Source organism: Podarcis gaigeae (assembly GCF_964106915.1).
Source record: "Podarcis gaigeae genome assembly, chromosome: 1".
NCBI lineage: Eukaryota > Metazoa > Chordata > Lepidosauria > Squamata > Lacertidae > Podarcis > Podarcis gaigeae.
The window spans coordinates 105,892,550-105,915,575 of record NC_139678.1 but is presented as its reverse complement, the minus strand read 5'-3'; the positions used below and the strand labels follow the sequence as shown (position 1 = coordinate 105,915,575).

The following is a 23,026-nucleotide window of genomic DNA, read 5'->3' as shown; positions in this document are numbered from 1 at the left end:
AGCCACCGAGCTAAAGGCCCTTCCTCAGGGAACTTCTCTCGAATCCCTTTGAGTTCAGTGGGACTTACGCCCAGGTATGCGGTGCCAAGATATTCCTGTCTTGGGCCTAAATTTTGGTCCCGGCCAAAGTGTAAAAAACTTTGGTTCAGCAATTATACCTAGACTTCCGGCTGAGTTCTGAGATAGTAAGCTAGCTGTCTCTGGCCCTCAATTGCCAGAAGGCCCAAGACTTACTGCACCTGTGTTATCTGTAGAAGCACAGTATCTTAAGGAAGTACAGTACTGTACACGGTCGCTACTTGGAATATCGTATTTCAGTTGTCCTGTCATGGAGGCCATTATCAGACAGAGTGCCTGGAAAGTTACAATTAAGAAGCCCTTTTCCTGGCTGAGGTGAGAGCAGGTAAGAAGGTATTTAAAAATCTACCTTGTATTATTTCTCCCTCCCCCTGCCCCTCATGAGCTCCTGGCTAGTCCCCCCACTTTTGTCTATCTTTTGTACTTTTCTTGTTGGGGGTCAAAAGAGTGTTTCTGAAGGACAGCTTTCTGTTCATGGTCAGAGGACTCCTGAGGGAGGAGAAAGGGGGAGGGAACTGGAAAGGGGTATATATGCTTGTGCACATGACTGTGAACTTCGTGCATGCTTTTTGTGACTTATCACACTTGCTCCTTCTACCAGTTCATGGATGGTAGAAATAAAAGCCTTTTCTCCAAAACTATTCCTTGAGTGTCTGTTGACTCCCACTTCCCTTTCCCAGGCGTAATATTTTTCCCACCCGAGGGCAAAGCCTCATAAGGCTACATTTCTAAAGCATTGTAGCTCAGGCTAAGTTATTTTAATTTTGTGTGTTTCTGTATTTTCCCAAATGTGCCTAAATTCTTAATTTGTCTTGCTTTTAAATCTTTTATTCTTATTTGCTGAGAGTTCTCGCTACGCTGCTGTTTTAGTGTTATAGTCTTTACTTTTGTGTGGTTATTTGGCCTGAGTGAGTGGACTAGTAAAAGAAGTGGTGGTAGCTTACTACCTTGGAGTATTTTGTTCACCCTGAGGTTTGGACTAAAATTTTCATTCAGCACAGAGAGGCACAGGCCTGGATTTTCGGTGGGGTTTGAACTGCATTTGGGGCAGGGGGCAGGAGTTGAGCAAACACGGATTCCTTGACATTTGGTGGCCTTGTCATGGTATTAACTATTCTGGGGCATATTCAGGTAACTAAAAGACACCCCCATGTCACTCCATGGCTAGGGACTAAAACACCCCTTATACCCTGTGTCATAAAGAGAATTATTCCAAGACTGTGTGTAGAATCAAACCGTAAAATAGGTCACTTCCTTTAGGGTCCTCATCTCAGAAATGCCGGTTTTTCTGCTTAGTTCAAGGTGTTTTTTGTTTTGCTTTATACAAATACAAAATGGTATGTGCCTAGTTGGCTAGTCATAATGCAATAACAGGCATGCAGGAAATACTAATAAAGTCAGGCCAAAATCAGCTGAGCACTTTAAAAATAATAATAATAATCTAGTTGAGGCTTGGAAAAGCAGACCTTAAGGTCAAGTTCCACAAAAAGTTCTGCTTTGAACTGAAGAGTATCTGGTGCAGAGAAATGTTGTGAGTTGTGGGTGTCAGGGTTTGTAGGTGCCAGATTCCTCTAAATTCCTGGGTCTGATAGGTGTTAGAATTTAACCAAAGCTTGAAGTGTTGAAAAGGCTGGCATACTGGGTTTAACAAAGTATTAAAGTACAGGCCAAACCAGCTTCCCGTGTTCAGGAAATCACCTGGAAGATCAACCATTAGCCTAAGACAAAAGCCATTAACTAATGACAAATGGGTCGTTAGAAAAGCCAGAGGGAGGGGACTCTGAGCCAGATGGAAAATGGGAGGGGGCCCTCCCTCAGCTCTGAGTTACCGTATTTTGCGCTCCATAAGATGCACTTTTTTCCTCCTAAAAAGCAAGGGGAAATGTCTGTGCGTCTTATGGAGCGAATGCCTATGGATGGCGGGGGGATCCTGCTGCAGTCACGAGCGGAGGAGGGAGAGAAGGAGACCCCGCTCACTTTAAAGGAGCAAAGCGAGAGAGGAGAGGAGCTGCTTACATGGGTGTAAGCGGCTCCTGTCCCGTTGGCTGCTTTAAAGTGACCGTGCTCTCTTTCCCTTCCTCCTCCCCGCTCAGCTCGCTGAAAAGCAGCAAACCCTTCTCCTGCATTGTTAGCTGCCTCCTTCTCCACACACCCCACGCGTGCTCCTTGTCCCTTCAGTGTATTTCCTTCCCTCCCCACTTAAAACATGGTTACAAAGCACAGATCCACATGGATCCTCAGGATTTTTGCATTGGGTCACCCCAGGTTCACCCATCAGATCACATAGCATGTCCATGACTACAGCCTGCACCAAAAAAATCACGCACCCACTATTGCCTGGGGCCGCAATGGTGCAAAAACGTGGTTACAAAGCACAGATCCACATGGATTCTCAGGATTTTTGCATTGGGCTACCCCAAACTCAATGTCAAATCACATGTCTGTGGCCACAACAACATGAACCACAAAAATCATACATCCACTGTTTCGTTCAGAATATTTTTTTTCTTGTTTTCCTCCTCTAAAAATACGGTAGTTTGAAGACAAAAGCAGAGTTTTACAGTTGGTGTATGTGTGTGTGTGCTGCCTTTGAATTGTATTAGACTGCATAGTCAGAAATTTTGAAAAAGAGACTTTAAAATTCCTGAAGAATGTACACTCATCTTTTCCCCCTAACTATTAAAGTGTATTAAGTCAATCATAATAATTACTAGGAACAGAGCTATTAATGTTTTATTCACTTAGTATAGTGATAGTTATTAAAATCCTTATCATTTTGTCTAATTAGTATCACTCGCCTATAAAAATATCAAGTAGGAAATGTATTAACTGAGATGGAAAGATGGTGTATTGTAAGTGATTCCATTTTAGAGTGCTTCGTATTAAGCTATTTTCTTTTAACCGGCCAGTAGCTTGTCTAGATTGATTCACAACACCTAAAACATTTGAACATTTAACTGTTCAAAGCACAGTGTTCCTCATGTTTTCATTACTGCCTTCTGTATTCCATGCCTATATTGTCACCTTATAATACAATTATATCACACAATTTTGGCATTCTGAGGTATGAAACTTTGGATCTCATTATTTTCATGTGACGAAACTTTCTTCTCAATGTGTCCTTTTGTGGTTAGATCAATATTGACACTCATTTCTGTGGTAAATGATCAAAGCTACAGTTTCCAAGTACACGATAAATATCACATCTCAGCATGTGGGAAGCACACTTAGAAGAAAGCTTGAGAGGCAAAAGAAAGTTTAAGAAGGAAAAGTCACCTTACTGCGGCTTTATAATGAACCGCCTCTCCTCTTATCCAGAGGCAAACCCAGGTTTGCCATTGGGTGTGCATTCTGTGTTTTATATGTGGTTTCACTCAAACCACTCCAGTGTCATCTCCAAAGAGGCACAAAATACCTTCCAATCCAGACCCCAACTGATGGATGAACCTGAACAATGCAAGTGTTTGTGATCGTTGTTGCTTTTTTTGTTTGTCACACTCACATTATATATTTAAAGTTAATCCTTGAAACATTTCAAGTAGACACCTAAAAATGGGAAGTATGGTGTTGCTCTCAATTGAAGCATCATCACCTGGAATCCTTGGGCATGGGTATTCCACCACATACACCCCCTTTTCTGGCTGAGCACTTTGAACAATGGATTGCTGTGGTTCATAGTGGAAAATTAAAATGGCAGCTAGACACAAGCTGTTACTGCTCCTGCCCACTACCATGGCCCATTGATGCCCATCTATGACATTCAGTGATTCTGATGAGTTTTGTGTGTGCCAGCAAGTTTATAAGTTTCTCCACAAGCAGGAGAGCAGGATCAGAGAACAGGAAACAATTATGTGTTATGGAGGCAGATCCATGTAAGGGCTCTTCCTTCAGGGAGGTGACATAGATCAGCGACTGAACATCTGTTTTGCATGGAGAAGGCTCCAGGCTCAATCTCCAGTTAAAAAGTGATCGGGCAGGAAGTGATGGAAAGACCTCTGCTTGAAAACTTGGGAGAGGCACTGCCACTCATAGTAGACAATTACTGAGCTAGATAGGCAAATTGTCTGACCTGGTATAAAGGCAGGTTCCCATTTTTCAGTGCTTTTGATAGCTTAGCAAGTCTGAACTCCTTAGAATACAGTGTAATCAATCACTAGTTCCTCCGGTACCTCAAGCCAAGTATATGTAGGAGAAGCTCTGTTTGGAATTGCTGATGAGCAATGTTTCAAGAACAACTCCTATCTACATGCATCTCAATTTAGATTAGGCTGCTTAAAGAACCACACGGTTTCCTGCTACAGTGAATAACCACAAGACAGCCCAGTCACATCCTTTGCAGCTGAAGGTCACTAGCTTCATAAAAGCAGACAAGAGCCGATCCATAGGTGGAGAAGGCTGTTCTGCTGGTTGCACGGGGCTCATACTCACAGGAGTGAGTTATTGTCAGGTTTTAAATTAACAGTGTGGTGCTCCGTTAGCACAAGCCTGACATTAATACACCATGCAGGCGATGTTCAGTATCCTCTTCCTGCAATAATTTTGAGGGTTTAGTAGGAGAACCAAAAAGAATGACAGCACAGGGAACCATAACAGTGGCTTAAGAGAAATATTAGCCATTAGTCCGTGATAATGAAATTACTTAGTTTTACAATTGACTTACTAATTTTAATCTCAATAAGTATTTGTAAGTAGGAAGGAGAGCAGGGCTGTAAGAGAGTTCATTAGTGCTTTATATTGCAAAAATGAATTAAAATTAAATACAGGGGCAATGATAAATAATAAAAAAGATAGTTAACTGTGCTAGATGTGATCAACTGTTAAGTTTGGGCTACTTGGGTTTTCTTCTTACTTTATTATTTCTATAAATCTCATTTTGTTTGTGCCAGTAGGCAGAGAAATACACTAAAATAAATAGAAAAGCAAGAAAGTATCCCTTAGAGAAACTGTAAATCAACTAGAAGCTTTTCTAGACACAATGCCCCATTGTAGACTTATCTATCTAATTTATACCACACTTTTCTTAGGCTCCCAAAGCAGCATAATAATAAAACAGTTAGTAAAACCCTAGAATAGCAAACTAAAACAAAGAGGCAATTACAAACAATAGTAACTCTATAAAGCAATTTTCATACTGGTGTGCTGTTGGTGGGAAGAAAGAAGAGGTGGGTAAGAATGAAGGAGATACTCAATTCAGTTCACATTTAAAGCTGAATCAATCAAATTATTACACTCTGAAAAAAATATGAGAACCAAAATACAGCCATCCTTCAAAATTCTTATCTGAATTTTGCAATCAGCATGTAGATGAGAAAAGGAAAGTCCACCTGGAGAAAAGACCTGAAATAGCCTTTGCCTGTTTCCCTCACACAGAGAAATCCACAGATGGGGTACTGCTTCCAAGAAGGCCCTCTCCCCAGATGCATAAAAACTGGGAGGAAACTGTGTCAGAGGCTTAGTGCTGTCCAGCTGTCCAACAAGTCTCCATAGGTAGCCCACTGTCTATCCATGTTGCTTCTCTTGATGTAATTGCTTCAGTTGGCAATAACTATAGGGGTGTCTTTCTTTCCAGCAAATTCTTGTATTTCTCCCAGACTCTATACAAATTCCTCCTCTTGACATGATTCATAAAACTTATTTATTTTAGCTTTCCCATACCAAATACATGCCCAATTCTAAGAGGATACCCTTCTAGTAGGACAACTCTTCAGATCTCTTAATTTACAGTGCTAGTCACAGGGGCAGCTAGAAAATCCAGCCGTTTGCAGGAGCCACACTCTAGCTATCATTCTGTATCGGTTTTGAGGCTTAACCCTAATTAACTTTTAATTCTACAGTGATACCAAACATGCCAGACAGAAGCATTGCAGCTCAGCATTTTCCTTGAATACAAAGAAGGCCACAGGAGATACCGTACTTTCCGTGTATAAGACGAGGTTTTTTTTACTCTAAAATAATGTTCAAAAATGTTCCTCGTCTTATACATGGATAGTGAATGGTGGGGACAGGTGATTGGCTGCAGCCACGAGCAGGAGATTTGGTGGCTGATTGTTGGCTGCTAGAAGGGCTGTTTTGGATTGGCTGCTGCTGCTCTAATTGGGCTGGTGATTGGTTTCTGCAGCAAGGACTGCTGTGGATTGGCTGTCGCTGCCACGATTGGCGGCTGCTGTTCTGGGACGTGCATGATTGTCAGCGGACAGCTTTTCTCAGTCGGGTTAGCGATTTTCTGCTAGGGAAGGGTCTGTTGGCGATCGGCTGTCGCTGTGGCAAGTAGAGTTGGTTTGGCGGTTGCTGGCGATTGTCAGCATCGGTGCTGCGAGTGAGTGATTTTCGGCACCCCCCCCCAAGCTGTACAACTCTGGGCAATTCCCCCCCCAACTCAAGAACTCTGAGCCATCTCCCCCCATTTTCTTAAAATTGAGTCCCCCAAAATAGGGGACGTCTTATACATGGGGGAGTCTTATACACGGAAAAGTACAGTAACAGCAATAACATGCTTAGAAAAAGCAGTAGGATATCTCTCCCACTTCTCATGGTCAGTATCTTGTTTATTTGCTTACATAATTTGCATCCCCATGTGCCTTCAAAGGGTCTACTCTGTGATCGTAAAATAAGTACATTAATAACAAATCATACGGTAGAAGGGTAAAACAGAGAAACAGTTCTCACAGTTTGAAATTGAGGGGAGAAATTCATTAACACAATTGGCACTTTTTTCTCCAGTAAAACAATGATCCCTGATTTTAAAAAGATTCTTATAAATACACAGAAAAGAAGAAAGATATATTGGAGGCCTCAGTGTATAGTATAGTGGTGAGCACTGTTGCTTTGCACCAGCTATAAAACGCTTTTTTAAACCCGCTGTTTACTGCTGAATCAAAACAAGTGTCACCCCACAGAAAACCCAATGGGTGTTTGTTCAGATTCAGCAGTAAACAGTGGGTTTTCCCAGGAAACATTGTGTAACAAAATAAGAATCTCTCAGACTCATGACTAGAAATCATGAGGCAAATGGAAGTGTGAATGAGTCCATGCGTTGCAGGCAAAGCATGTTGACCTCATTGAACGGCTGTGTATTCAGAATTATCTGGTGTTTTGGGTCATGAGACAACAACAGTAGTTGGTACTGGATATGTTTGCCACTGCTCTGCATTGCTCTGCATCAAATATTACCTTTATTCTTATATAAAGAATGGGGTCTTGTTTGGTGAGGGTTTGTTGCGGGGTTTGTTGCTGTTGGTTTTTTGTATCATTACTTTAGATTTTTGTGGTGGATTATGTAGAAATTGTTCAGTTTGGTTTTGTATCTTTAAATGTTTTGTTAATTGTTTATGACTACTTTTTATGTTGTGGTTATGCATTTATTTTTTTATTTCATGTTGTAAGCCGCCTTGAGTACAGTTTGAGCGATGGAAAGCTGTCATACAAATAAAATTATGTGTGTATGTATTATATTGGGAAACTTAGTGGTATTTACTATTAAGAATTGAAAATGGAATAGGTTTTTCGCCCTGCATGCTTGAATGTCACAAGAATCCAAGACTCTTTCTGCAAGCTTCTCCCCTTAAAACAAAGTGCAGTGAATGCTATCACAAACAATGATTTATTTTTTTTCCACTAGCACAAGCCAAGGCAAATATTTTTGAGACTGAGGCATAAGCATATTATTTATGTAGATTTCCCCCCTTATTCTACCCCAAAGGCTCTTGTGATTTAAAAAATATTCTTATCCCATTTAACTTCACAGCATCAGGCTGAGAGATACTGCCTTGCTCAAGGCTATATGGTGAGCCATCAGTAGCTTAGGAGAATTTGAATCTGGGTTTCCCACATCAAAATCCAACAGTATCTCTACTGCGTGAATATTCCAAATGCTCCAGGCATGCAAAGTTTGTGTCTGTATTTTTTGGGGGGGGGGAGTGAGGGAAAACCATGTTTGAATTATTTCCTTCCCCCGAGCCCCGAAAAACCCCTTGCTGTTCAAAGAGATCTAGCATGCCAGGAAGAAATGGACTTCCTAGTCTTTCTGGTGCAGTATTTTCTGGTGCAGTTTTTTGTGAGAAGGTAGTCTGCACAGACTACCTTCCCACATCTGCACAGCCTGATGTGTACAGTCCAAATATATGTGATATTGGTCTTCATGCTTCCATACAGGCAGAATAGAAATGTTCACCCATTGGCATGCAACATCTTCTGAGCAGTGTGTAAACAAATAATGATGTAACTGAAAGGCTGCATCAGTTGGTTGGAAAAGATGATCTCATGAGTATCGACTAATTTGCCAGCCTTCAGCCTTCCTCTGTCTCTCTAATCAAAGGAAGCAGCTGGGAAGAGATGTGACATTTTAAACCTTCCACTGCCAAAATAGAATCTAGTGAATAACACTGCCTCGCTTTTGCAGTGGGGCAGAAAAATCATTTGAGGCTTTGAGAGTGTTTTGCATGCAGTGCCTTCATTTTAGCACTGGCATCTCCCACTCTTACTTTTACCATGAAACAGTTTGAAACCAACTTCTGAAGAGGCTTCAAGAAAATAATTATAAGAAGAAAGGAAGAGCCTTGCTTAATCAGACCAAAGGTCGATATAGTCCAACATCTTGTTCCCATAGTGGCCAACCAGATCCCTATGGGATGACCGCAAACATAGGAGGCAACTCCTAGGGTCCAAGCTCCCTTTGGTCCCACCCACCCGCCCGCCAATAAAAGATTTGAGGGGGCTGGGCTTACGTGCCCCCCACAAGTTAGCACCCTGAGTTTAACAACACTCCTCTGCATGCATGCTTTGTCGATACTTAATCAGCATGATAGAATCAACACAAATTAAAAACAAAACGGAATGTCTGTTGGTATGAACAGAAAAGGCTGAAGTTGCTTCTCCTATGCAGATTCAAATACATGTGGCTGTGGACTGCTCTGGTCCAATTTGAATGGGGGAAAGTGGATTAACAGCTAAATAATGCTCAAATGTGGACAAGCGCTCATTAGCTCCACCTTTTTCAAGGGCTGCATGCTTGTGCATTCCACACAATGTTACTTAAGAATCACTGAAATAATGTACATGCTTTTCAGAAACAGTTAAAAAATATGAGTTGATTTTTTTCATCTGAATTTGCTGGATAGCTCTATCCAAGCAATTTCTCATTATGGACCATACACAACAACATTCCTTTGCTTAGCCAGCACTTCAGATGAGAGGAGGTATGCCTTCTTTTGTTCTGTTACCAATGGTAAGCAATATGACTGCCAAAACTCTGCCATCTCTCTACAGGAACATTCATCATACACACAAAAGTTTGTTTTTGCCTGTAAGGCGCTATTTTCAGGGGCTGGAGGAAGAGTGCACTTGAATAAGTTCTTTACAATGTGATGCTTAGTCCTGTGTCATATCAGCAACGGGAGCCAATTCATATTTCCTCCTGTCACATGGCAACGCGAGTCAAATTTATTTGAATCCCTTTGCCAAGTTAAGCAAATGGTGTGCAGAGGTACAACGAGGCGTGCAGAATGCATTCTGTTGTTTCACAATGGGGACAGACCGCAGCTTGGTGTTAAGAGTACCTGCTTTACATGCAGAAAGTCTGGTGTTTCCATCTACGGCTGGGACTGGGAATTTCCCATGTCTGAAACCCTGGAGAGCCACTGTCAATCAGTGTGGATGGCGCTAAGCAATAGTCTCACTCAGTATTAGGTTGCTTTCTGCGCATTGCATTTCTTTAAACCTTTTATGTAGGATACAATTCTATGGTCATGTTCCTAGAGTAAATCCCATTGAGCTTAATGGGACTTATTTCTGTGTAGATTCATATTTACTAGTTTTGTTTTGTCTTAAGTTTTAACATAAGAATATAAGAGCCCTGCTGGATCAGGCCAAAGGCCCATCTAGTCCAACATCCTATGCCTATGAGGAGCCCCAAAGGGGGGACCTGTGCAAAGAACAGTCTCTGCATTCTGCCTCCAACAGTGGAAGTAAAACTTATCCACAGTAGCTAGTAGCCACTGATAGCCTAATCTCCATGAATTTGTCTAACCATCTTGTAAAGCCATTCAAATTGGTGGTTATCACCCTCTCCTGTATGGTACCAGGCGGCTGATGTGGTATACTATTTAACACTGAGTATGGCAAAGAATTCCAGCAACTCCTGCAGCCAAGTTGGTGCCAAATGTATCTGATTAACTTTTGACCACATCAACAAGACCAAGAGCAGGGGCTTGTTGTCTGAGCAGCCCAGGACCTCTATACACACTGCCTAGACTTCTGCCCCAGGGATGTAACTTTGGTGCTGCTAATGCAGCGGCTTGACTTCACCCCTGGAGGCACACTCCCATTGTCTTTTGAGACAGAGGGATGCCAACAACAATGGCAAGGAGCAGTATGTCAGGTAAGCTGTATCAAGGATGGGGAAGCAGCTCCTTGCTTTGGGACCAAAGTGGGCAGACAAAAGGAAGCACACTGCTGCCTAAACTACTGAACGGGAGTAGACGAGTGGGAGGAAGGGAAAGGAAGGGGTTTACCAGGCTGGGCATATAATAAAACACTAGAACTGGTCACTCCAATGTTTTGTGCACCTTTCTTAGGAATCTCGGCAACTTGGTCTTCTGTAGCATCAGTCAGTCCATCATTTGACCTGTGGGACAGAACAGCATCCTCCTAACAATAGAGGAAACCCTATCGTCCCTGAAAATAGAGAAAATCTCAGGAAACACCAGTCCTAGAACTTAGAACTAATTGCCATGATTACTTGGTGTATTTATTATTTCCTGTTCTTGACCCCAGTGGCAGGTATGTGACACTCAACAGTGGGGCCATCTCTGTTGCCTTTATGGTGCTTATTGACCTTTTTCCCCCAAGAAGCCTTTTAGGTGGAGATCTTTATCCTTCTCTGTCTTGATATTGAATTTGAAACTGTTTCTGCATGTGAAATTGCTTTTCATTGTTGTTTTTTTCAGAGAGAATTCTATTTTTTTATTGTTTTTAACTGTGAAATCACTTCAAAACATTCAGTAGGAAGTGATTCGTAAACGGGATCAAAATAAGATAAGTTAAATGCAAAAACTGATTCTATCCATGACTATCGCTCTGAAATAACTGCTTTTTTATATTCATGTCATGTATCGGATGCTCATGTTATGCTGCAGACATGGCATGATAAGAGTGTTTCTATGAGATCTGAAATTGCCTTTGTGGACTAAGCACTGTGGCCAGCTCTGAGTGTACCCTTGCTGGCTTTGCTTTTTCCCCATCAATGCTGTGTCCCAATATTTGCATATAATGGATGCTGTATAGTTTATATAATCTTGACTAAAGTATGTGCCACATGTTTTATTATCTTCTTGTTATTCATTGAATTGTTTGCAATGTAGGAATGTGATGCTGATTATTATTAAATGCATATTAATTTTTTTCCTTAGGCATTACAGTTTAATATGATTGATAGCTTATTTCAGCGTTTTTAATTAATAGATAGTTTTGTTGGGTTTTGGCATTATTTCTTTTTTAATTTCCTTTTTTTGTAATTGTCAGGTGCCTTTTGACCGACTGTCTATTGCAACGAAAAGTGAAGTGCAAACATAAAGAGGGAAATGAAATAAACATAGGCAAGTGACATTAACTGTCTTCAGATGATTATGCCATGGTTAGCATGGGGATCCTGTAGCCCCACAAGATGGATCATTTGACACATGGATTGGTTGGTAATGTGCCCCCTTCCAACACGTGTGTGTGTGTGTGTGTGTGTGTGTGTGTGTGTGTGTATCCCACTCCCACCATCCAGTCATATGGAAGGGCCACAGCTTAGTTGTTAGAGCAACTGCTTTGCATGGAGAAGATCCCTGGCTCAATTTCTGGCATCTCCAAGTAGGCCTGGGAATATCCCCTGCCTGAAACCCTAGGTGGCTGCTGAGCTAGGTAGACCAGTCATCTGATTCAGTATAAGGCAGCTTCCTATGTTCCTAACTATAGGTAAAGGTAAAGGGACCCCTGACCATTAGGTCCAGTTGTGACCAACTCTGGTGTTGCGGCGCTCATTTCACTTTATTGCTGAGGGAGCCAGCGTTTGTCCGCAGACAGCTTCCGGGTCATGCGGCCAGGATGACTAAGCCACTTCTGGCGAACCAGAGCAGCACACGGAAACACCGTTTACCTTCCCGCCAGAGTGGTACCTATTTATCTACTTGCACTTTGACGTGCTTTTGAACTGCTAGATTGGCAGGAGCAGAGACCAAACAATGGGAGCTCACCCCATCGCAGGGATTCTAACCACTGACCTTCTGATCAGCAAGTCCTAAGCTCTGTGGTTTAACCCACAGTGCCACCCACGTCCCTATGTTCCTAACTATACCTCCAGGCAAAAGAGGAAAGTAGGGTGGCAATGATGCCTTCTCCACCCACTATTGGCTCCAATCCCTGATTGACTGACAGCCCTTCCTAGAAAAACATATTCTCCATCCCTGTGCTGCTATATACAGTATATGGTCAAGATGGGGTTATTCTGTTCAGAAGTAAAACAGTTGCATCCCTGTGTGGTGGGCATTTCCATTTCTACTCAAGGAATATCCCTAAGTAATACTATCTGATGATTCATCCAATATTACTATCTGATGAATCATCCAATATTAACATTGACTGATTACTTTCCTGGCAAGAAACTAAATGCACAGTTCTGGAGAATGCCTTGGGAGTCTGTCTGCAGGCCAGAGCAATCAGGTATCATTCATGCTGTGTTTCCCACACTTGGGTCTCCAGCGCTTCTTGGACTACAACTCCCATCACCCCTAGCTAGCAGGACCAGTGGTCAGGGATGTTGGGAGCTGTAGGCCAACAATAGCTGAGAAACTCAGCATTAATGTATGTTCTGTTCCCTTTGGTAATATTGTAGATGAGAAACTGGAAATAAATATGCCTCCTGGCTGCACTACTAGATATGTCAGTGATCCAAGCATCCATAGTCTCTTGATCAAACAAAAATCCATCTTTCATTTGTGTTTGAACAAAGACCCCACTGTGTCCTTCCATTTTGTACAGCAGATACAGTAAATACTGAGCAGAAAGAGAAGAAAGAGGTTGCCCTTTTGTTCCAACACATTCCTTTAAAATTCTTACTTATTTAATAGTGCTTGGTGCTTTAAAAAATTGTTGTTGTTCTTTCTAAACTTCTTTGTAATTGATGCGTAATTTCATAAACTTCACATGTCTGTCTTCAGTCTTTTTTCTTCTTCTTTTTTACGTTAGCGTAACTTCAAAGCAAATCTGTGGCAAAAGTTGAGTTTCTTACATGTATATAAGAAATATACATCAAACCTATGTTTTGTAGACTAACAATGCGTAGTTCACTGTCCAGGTCAGTTTGACAACATTTTCGCTTTCCTTTATAGATGCATCAAGCTGAGTAGATAAAGAATGGATGGCAGCCTACTACCAAAATAGATTTTCCCCAATAACACGTTTGTTACCTTGTGTTATGTAAATTCTAGTTGGCAAAGAAGTTTAGCTCCATTTGATTCCTTTCAGAATGCTCTTTTTGCACAGTAGGTTTGGAAGTCATTACTTTTTTTGGAATTAGTTTTGAGTCAGAAGATGTATTCAATGGGAGACTGAAAAGGGGAATCACACGTGGAAGTATTTGGTAGAGGGGGTAATAACCCTTAAAAAATAATTTTATTTATAATTTTCATTTATATACATTACAACAATTATGCAGCAAACATTCTGACATTTCAAACTTCGACTTCCTTCCTCCTCTTTCTGTGGTTCTTTGCATTTATTTTCATCATTTCCTGCATACTCCAAAGTAAAGGTAAAGGGACCCCTGACCATTAGGTCCAGCCGTGACCGATTCTGGGGTTGCGGCGCTCATCTTGCTTTATTGGCCGATGGAGCCGGCGTACAGCTTCCTGGTCATGTGGCCAGCATGACTAAGCCGCTTCTGGCGAACCAGAGCAGCGCACGGAAATGCCGTTTACCTTCCCGCCGGAGCGGTACCTATTTATCTACTTGCACTTTGACATGCTTTTGAACTGCTAGCTTGGCAGGAGCAGGGACCAAGCAACGGGAGCTCACCCCGTCGCGGGGATTCGAACCGCCGACCTTCTGATTGTGGTTTAACCCACAGCGCCACCCGCGTCCCTTTACTCCAAATTATCTTAATTTATTCTTTTCTTCATCTATTCTCATATCTATACACATTTTTAAAACTGCAAGTTTTTACAATAATCCTGCCAATGTCTTGATCTGTTTACAGTTTGTTTGTAAATACTCAATAGAACATTTCCATTCCTTTCTAAAGAGTTTATTTTCTTGATTTCTTATTCTTCCAGTAAGTTTCGCCATTTCTGCATACTCCATTAATTTTTGTAGCCATTCTTCTCTCATCGGGACTTCTTCTTCTTTCCATTTTGGGGCAAATAACATTCTTGCAGCTGTAGTTGCATACATAAATAAATTTCTATACTGCTTAGGTGGTTCTGATCCCAAAATTCCCAAAAGAAAAGCTTCTGGGTTTGTTTGTTTTTACAAATGTTATCTTAAACATCTTTTACTTTTCTTTTTTTTATAAATATTTATTAAGGTTTCCAATTTAATACAAACATAAATACCACAAAAAAGAAAATACAAAAACATCAAAAACACACAATTTTAAACAAAATAAAACAAATATAATTCCAATCACTTATTTCCGTTACCTTATGTCTCAAACCTCCTCTCACCTCCCCCTTTTGTATTCCAAATCAAATCTTAATTCAGCAAATTCTTATTGTAACTTAATATGGAATTATTTTAGCTTATTACTCAGCCTTTGCATTACAGCTGGTAACCACTTAATTTCAGTCCAACATCATTCTAGCATTCATTAATTTTGCAATATTTCTGTAAATAGTCTTTAAATTTCCTCCAGTCCTCTTCTGCCGATTCTTTTCCCTGGTCTCGGATTCTGCCGGTCATTTCTGCCAATCCCATGTAATCGATCATCTTCATCTGCCATTCTTCCAGAGTGGGTAAATCTTGTGTCTTCCAATATTTTGCGATGAGAATTCTTGCTGCAGTTGTCGCATACATAAAGAAAGTTCTGTCCTTCTTTGGCACCAATTGGCCAACCATGCCTAGGAGAAAGGACTCTGGTTTTTTCAAGAAGGTATATTTAAATACCTTTTTCATCTCATTATAAATCATTTCCCAGAAAGCCTTAATCCTTGGGCATGTCCACCAAAGGTGAAAGAATGTACCTTCAGTCTCCTTACATTTCCAACATTTGTTATCGGGCAAATGATATATTTTTGCAAGCTTGACTGGGATCATGTACCACCTATAAATCATTTTCATAATATTCTCTTTTAAGGCATTACATGCCGTAAACTTTAAACCGGTGGTCCATAACTGTTCCCAGTCAGCAAACATAATATTGTGTCCAACATCTTGTGCCCATTTAATCATAGCTGACTTCACCGTTTTGTCCTGAGTATTCCATTTCAGCAGCAAATTATACATCTTTGACAAATTCTTTGTTTTAGGTTCTAACAATTCTGTTTCTAATTTCGATTTTTCCACCTGGAATCCATTTTTTTTATCCAATTTATAAGCCTCCATTATCTGATAGTAATGAAGCCAATCTCGTACTTTACTTTTTAATTTCTCATAACTCTGCAATTTCAATTTGTCTCCCTCTTGTTCCAAAATCTCACAATATTTTGGTCATTTGTACTCCATATTAAGTCTTTTGACAGCTTTGGCTTCCATTGGTGACAACCACCTTGGAGTTTTGTTTTCCAATAGATCTTTGTATCTTATCCAAACATTAAACAGTGCTTTCCAAAACCGATATAAAAAGCAATGGTGAAATTGGGCACCCCTGTCGGGTCCCCTTTTCTATCTTAAATTCTTCCGGAACCACATTATTCACAATTAATTTTGCTTTCTGTTCAGAATATATTGCGCCTATACCGTTTTCAAACCCTTGCCCTACCCCCATCCCCTGTAGATTCTTTTTCATAAAACTCCAAGAGATATTGTCAAAGGCTTTCTTCAGCGTCCACAAATATAAAAACTGCTTTCGTATTTATATTCACTTCTAATTTTTCCAGGATGTCAATTATATTCCTCAAATTGTCAGACAAATGCCTTCCCGGGAGAAAGCCCGCTTGATCTTTATGAATCTCATCCATCAATACTTTTTTCAATCTTCTAGCCAGAATATCAGCAAAAATTTTGTAATCCACATTTAATAAGGATATGGGACGGTAGTTCTTAAGTTGTGTCTTTTCAGTCTCTGTTTTCGGTATAAGCGCGATGTAAGCTTCTTTCCACGACTCTGGCCCCCTTTTCCTTTCCAAAATCTCATTACAGACTTCCTTCCAAGGTTGTATTAAGTACTCCCTCAAAGATTTATAGTACTTGGAAGTCAGCCCGTCTGGTCCTGGAGACTTGCCCAATTGCATACTCTGAATGGCACCTTCTATTTCCTGTTCTGAAATTTGGTAGTTCAACATCAATTTGCTTTCCTGTGAAATTTTTTGTAATCCATTTACCTTTAGAAAACGTTCTATGTCCATTTCTTTCTGTGGCCCTTGTAAATATAGTTGTTTAAAATACCTCTGGAAATAGTTTCTAATCTCAGTTGGGTTATGTATATTTTTCCCTTCCACTTCTAGATTTGTAATGGTATTTAATTTTTGTCTTTTTCTCATTTACCAAGCTAAAAGTTTCCCTTAAACATCTTTTTCAGTTCATTATATATCATTTCCCAGTAAGCTTTAACCTCACTTCAAGACCACCACATATGAAAAATGGTACCTTCTTTATTTTTACATTTCCAGCACTTATTCAATTTTGATTTATACATTTCCATATTATCTGTTTCATATCCTTTTTAAATAAATCATTCAAATGATGATATTGTAACCATGTTGTTAACATCCCTGATAAATCTTTAAACTCTTTTAGTTTAAATTCTCTACCCTCCTCTCTTAGCAAATTTCTGTCATATTTTTCTTCTTCACTGCTATGACTTCCATAGGTGAAAGCCAAAATGGTGTTTTGATCTCCAATAAATTTTTATATTTGTCCCATATGCTATACATTTTTTTCCCTAATTATATGGTTTGCAAAATATTTATGTACTTTCAACTTTTCATACCACAGATAAGCGTGCTAGCCAAAAATATTATTGTGAACTTCCAAATCTAAAATATGCAGATTCTTCAATAACAACCATTCCTTCAACCAGCACAGACAAAATGCTTCATAATATAATCTCATATCCAGCAGGGAGAAACTTCCTCTCTCTTTCATATCTTATCAGTATTTTATTCTCGATTTCTCCCTTGCCAGATATATTTAGAAATATCTTTTTGCCATTTATTGAAACAATGTCTTGCCAGTCACCGTTATTGGTTGAAACAAAAATAGCATTCTTGGTAATACCGGTACATTCATTTTTATGGTCGACACTCTACCCAGCAGTGAAAGTTTCATTCTGTCCCATATTTGCAAATTTCTTTGAACATCCTCCCAAGTTTTCAAACTGTTATCTTTATACAAATTTATATTCTTTGCTATTATCCATACACCTAAATATTTAACCTTCTTTTCAGTCTTTAGACCTGATATATATTTTTAGTTGAGAAATAACCCTTGTGCCAGAACAAGGCTGAAATAATTGAAACAGCTTTGGGGAAAGGGCTACTATATACATACTGCCTAATTCAGCTGAGTTTATATAATGTGACACTCCCAGGATAATATATTCATGCTGTATAACAGCAGGGATTCTGTTTTAAATATAACCACCTAGTTAGCATCTATAACATCTAGGGATGAATCCAGCAGCAGTTTCATATGCTGTCCACTATCTGGAATGCAAGCAATATTCCTGGGTATATTTTACTGCGTGATGTCCATATTCACTTATATATGGCTGTATTTATCCTTTTTGTTTTGCAAGAGACTGTATTTCAAGGTTGCATTGAGTCTCCTATGTCACAACCCCTAAATCTTCTTTGTCTAACCATTCCAGCCATGACTGGTCCTTAAACATGCTTGCATGTCTGTGTGGGACAAGTTTCCTAAAGTGTTTTGGTTTTTTTTTTTTTTTGTCAAAATACAAAAATGCACATTCTCTATTCTCTGTGAAATGGAGCATTGCAGGATAATTTGATATGGATTCTTCTTCTTGCTTTACTGGGCTGCTCAATTAAATACTCTTTGAGTCAGTGTAATAATGTTGCCTTTCACAGATGGTTTTGTTCAGCCGTAGTGTCTTGTCTGGGCTATAGATTTTTTTTTCCTTACCTGCTTCTAAGTCTCCTTGTGTGTTTCCCACCATGCAGCAAATAGCAGCTTCACAGTATGTGGTTTTAATGGAGGGAAATGGCATGAGGGGGAAAGGGTTAACCCTAGTCTTGCAACTGCTTACAGAGCAGCTTTTTAAAACCCTGTTCTTTTGCATCTTTATTTTTCTCCTGCCTTTTCATTGCCATGATTCAAAACTGAAAGACTGGTTTTTCTTCAAGTTTTGTTTATTGGATAACTTTTTAGATCCTAATAAAACATTGATGGTACTAACCCCACGGGAGGTTTGGGAACAGCAAATTTATTCAGTTCATATTTCCTGACAACTGCAGGGATCTGATGTAAAATAAAATGCCTGAGACATATGTATCTGATTTTCTGATGTTCTGGAGTTCTGTCAACAGTGGTTTGGGTCATATTTCTTTGCTCCATCACTGATGCTCCCACAGAGTTCAAAGCTCATTGGTGTGTTTATATCCCCAAGGAGTGCCTAGTGGTGACTACCAGAAACTCAGGTGCATTTACACTAAATTTGAATGGGTTGGCACTGTGGCTTGGACATGTGCATTGTTGAACTATTGAGCAGTCTCAAATTGTGCCTCTATCTTTTTCCAGTGGGAAGCTTTTGTAGCAGTGGTTGGGCTAATTTCAAACTCCCTCTTCCAAAAGGTCCAAGAGAGCAAGAGGGTTGAGGGAGAGAGAAAGAGGGAGAGGAGTTATGCTAGATGTTGGGCAATACTTGTTTTTATTTTTGCTATTTACACCAGCAATTCTTGTGAATAGACTGCAGGCTGGGCAGACAACCCACTCCATATACTGGACCCAGAAGATCCTGTTGGCACCTCATAGCTCAGAGAAAGCACAGCCAAAGTTTGGATTCCCCCTCCCCCCTCTGAAATAAGCCTAAATTTGCATATATAAAAATATGAATCGGCATAGTCAAATGTTGCGCTCCAAGTCTTTTTAATTAGCTAGCAATTGCTCCTGCTGTCAAAGTGGCACATCTCTTGGCTTCACCTTACAGTTTTCTGTAGAGGCATTCCTGGATTCCAGTAGACAAGCCTTTGCTTCCAGGCAGCCTCATGTTTAGGCCAATTCCATTCTTTTAAAAGAAGTGACCAGCTGAGGAGTAAATCGTCTCGAGACTGAGATGCAAAGCATACAGTGGGGCAAGAGAATAGGTCACTTTCAAGCTGGTCTCAGTCTGTTCGTGCCATCCTTAATAGACAGCTCCAGAGCAACCCTTTCTCTAGGTTACAATTGATGGACACATTCACCAGCCCTGTGTCCTCTGCTTTACATCTCAAATATCTTGGGGCTTGCCTTTGGAAGGAACTTGTTATGCGGAACTGGATGTGCACTTTTCGACTGGGTCTCTTGAAATTCAAATGCACCAACGCGGCATTACTATTCCATCTCACCCTGCTCCATCCATCACAGTCAGTCTCTTCCTTGTTCATGTTCTCCTGGGCCTTTACTGTTTTGTCCCTGAAATGGAAGATGTCTCATGTTTGCATGGGGAAAAAAGGCTGCATTTTAATTCACAACCCCTCCCTCCCCCCATTTTCTTGTTTATTTGTGTGTGTTTTTACTTCTGCTGTTTATTTAACTCTGTCCTCCTCTCTTTTTCTTCTCTTTCAATATGTAATCATTTGGCTAAAGGTAACATTAATTTTGGATAATTGAGTAACATGTTGTTTGTTTCTTGACCATATGCCACTTAGGCCCACCCACTGTATTAGTCTTAGGCCCCTCACACCTTCAATCCAGGCCTGAGAGAAGGTTTTTTTGCCATGAGGGAGAATGTGGTGCACAAATGCCATTTTCAGCATCAGCCCATGTTTATCGTAGCGTATAGTGTCCCTTTTATTTTTACATGGACCAATTTAGAAATAAGAAGCTGTGTGGTAATGAGAGCCCAGGTAAGCTTGGGTTTGTTAGTTTGTTTAGGCTGCCATCTCCAAGCAGCACATTCTGAATCATTAACTAAAGCCAGTTCTTCTCTAGAGTAAGTCATTTGAGGACAGAGGGTTAAATGTTTACTAGATCTCCAACCCTGTTTTAATAGGAAACATCCCTCTATAGCATTTCTATATATGTAGGCACTGACCATTCAGTTCCTAGTGTGTTATTTATAGCAGCCTTCAGAAAGGATGGCACTTGAATTGGTTATGTTGAGAATGTGAATGAAGAATGCATATTGGAGATAGAGAAGGTGAAGGTGTGGATTTGCAAGACAGCTGTCAGCCTTGCCACATAAGGCCCATTTTCTTTCCCATGTCACTTGTCTAAATTTATTCATTTTCATTATCACTGGAGGTTGCTTTTCCCCTCCTTGTGAAGTGACTCATAAGTCCACTGATGTCAATCATAGTCTTCCCACTAAAGTAAATGGATTTTGGAAAAGGTTTGTGGGTCGTGTTTGTTGCTAGCTCTCCCTTGGATTGAAATTTTGTGAATTATTAACAGGGGTTTCTTCTTGGACTTCATAGATGATTGACAGAACGTGGATTATGTACCCCAGTGAGATGACAAATCATATATATGCAGCTTTCTTGATGCACATCATTAATGCAAACCCACAAGGTATCATGGAACAGGGTTGTTTCTTTCTTGCAAGCTTAACTAATTTATTAACAAATATCTGAAATATTCCCTTCAGAGGGTGACTTTCCCATAACAGAACCAGGCTATTTATATACAAAAACAAAAGAAATGAGCCACCAAGATTTCTTCTTAATTTGTGCTTAGCGCCTATGAATTTGGTATACATAGTCATAAAGGGAAATGCAATCTGTGTCTCATTTAAGATAGAAGTCAGTTTGGGGCATTATGGTATCTTTCATGCTCAGAGAGAATGTGGGTTTAGGAAATAAGCTGCTCAAGTTGTCAAACAGCTGCTGCTGCTGTGTGTGTGTGTGTTTGTGTGTGTGTTTAAGGATATTCATATATATCTTTATTTTCATGTAAACTCCAGATTATTAAATACTGGAAGTGACATTATTAAATACTTTCTTGGACATGAGCACCAGGCTGGATTACTGCAATGCATTATACATGGGGCTGCCTTTGAAACTGTAGCTAGTGCAGAATTCAGCAACCAGATTATTGACTGGAAATAGGAGGTCTTGAATATATAATGTTCATGGCATGACTGCACTGGCTGCCAATAGTTTCAATTTTAAGTGCTGCCTTTGACTTACAAAGCCTTATGTGGTTCAGGACCCTAGTACCTTGCCATTCCCTACACGAAGCTATATGGACCCTACATTTGTCATCTGTGCCCTCTCTGAGGGAGGTTCGGAGGGTGACACAATAATAGGCAGGGGCTCCCCCAGGTCCTGACACCATCGTTCTCAACAATGATGATCGTGGCACCATCATTATCAGCTTTTAGGTGACAGTCAAAAATGATCCTGTTTACCCAGGCATTATGGTTCTTAATCAGGATATATGGCATGATGATACTTTTGCCTGTTTTGGTGTTCATCTTTTAGAAGTGTTGGAGTAGGATTATTCCCCAGGCTAATCCAAATTCTGTGCCAAGAACAAATGAATCCAGCAACCCATATGAGGTATGTAAATTGGGCAGATTTGCATATATCTGCTTATTTTGTGCATTTTATTCTAATTCTGCAACACATGGGTTGGACAAAGGACTTTTTAGAGCATGACAGTTTTATCACTTAAACCATGGCTAACCAACATGGGCCCCTCTAAATGTTGTTTGACTGCAACTCACGTCATCCATGACCACTGACCATGCTGATGACAGCTGGAGTCCAGCAACATCTGGAGGGCACCATATTGGCTCCCCCTTATGTGGAAACATTCCTCTTGCCCATTCCTTTTTCTGCCTCTTGACATCTCACCAGACCTACCTATTTCCAGGCTTAATCTACGCATTTATGAAAAGCTACATCATATGGTGAACTTTTTCAAAATGTTGAGTTGTGCACACAACTTGCTTGCACAGAATCACATCGTTTGCATAGCCTTGCTTTTCACCCCCCCAAAAAAAGATAAATCGAGGACAAAGGAGTAGAGGTGGACTTAGGGGAGCACAGCCAGTTCGCCCACACTGGGCTCCAAGCCGAGAGGGCGCTGCAGGAGGCGACACAACAGTGACTTAGAATCTAAGGTGAGAGGTGGTGTGCCTGTGCCAAATTTTGGCATTGCACTGAAATTTCAGGGCCCAAAGTCTGCTACTGAAAGGAGGGTACTTCTTCACACACAATGCATAATTAACTTAAACAGTTTGCTGACAAAAGATGTGGTGGTGGCCTCTAGTTTAGATGATAGGACAAATTCGTGGACAATATGTTTCTTATGATAGCTAAGCAGAATCTCCTGGTGCAAGGGCAGTATGGCACCCGGAGCTCCAGTTACTGAGAAACAACAGCAGGAGTGTGGTCTCTTGCCTTCAGGTCCTGCTTATGGGCTTCCAAGAGGCATCTGGGTATGTACTTTGTGAAACAGGGTGCTGTATCCTTACATTCTTATGCAGAGGTATTGAACAATGGCGCACTGTTGTGCCAGATGGGGAAAAGGTGGTGTTTAGTAGTCGAGCGTAAAAGGTATGTAAACCAAATAGTAACAAAAACTGCTGTGCTCCAGAGCAGTTTGACTTCCTGCGGAAAGGCAACGAGCATAGTTTTAACAGGCAACGTGG

The 23,026-nt window shown here is 40.5% G+C and overlaps 1 long non-coding RNA gene across 4 annotated transcripts; it reads left to right on the top strand.

The window, feature by feature from the left end:
- The first annotated feature begins 80 nt into the window (after positions 1–80).
- On the top strand, positions 81–22,646 carry LOC310833410. Of its 4 annotated transcripts, XR_014558681.1 has the most exons (6): positions 81–403; positions 7,823–7,933; positions 10,650–10,854; positions 11,596–11,669; positions 20,847–20,940; positions 21,852–22,646. It is a non-coding gene; the product is annotated as an uncharacterized lncRNA (long non-coding RNA). The 4 variants fall into 4 exon arrangements; XR_014558680.1 differs by lacking the exon at positions 7,823–7,933; XR_014558679.1 differs by lacking the exons at positions 7,823–7,933; positions 10,650–10,854.
- Positions 22,647–23,026: the final 380 nt, after the last annotated feature.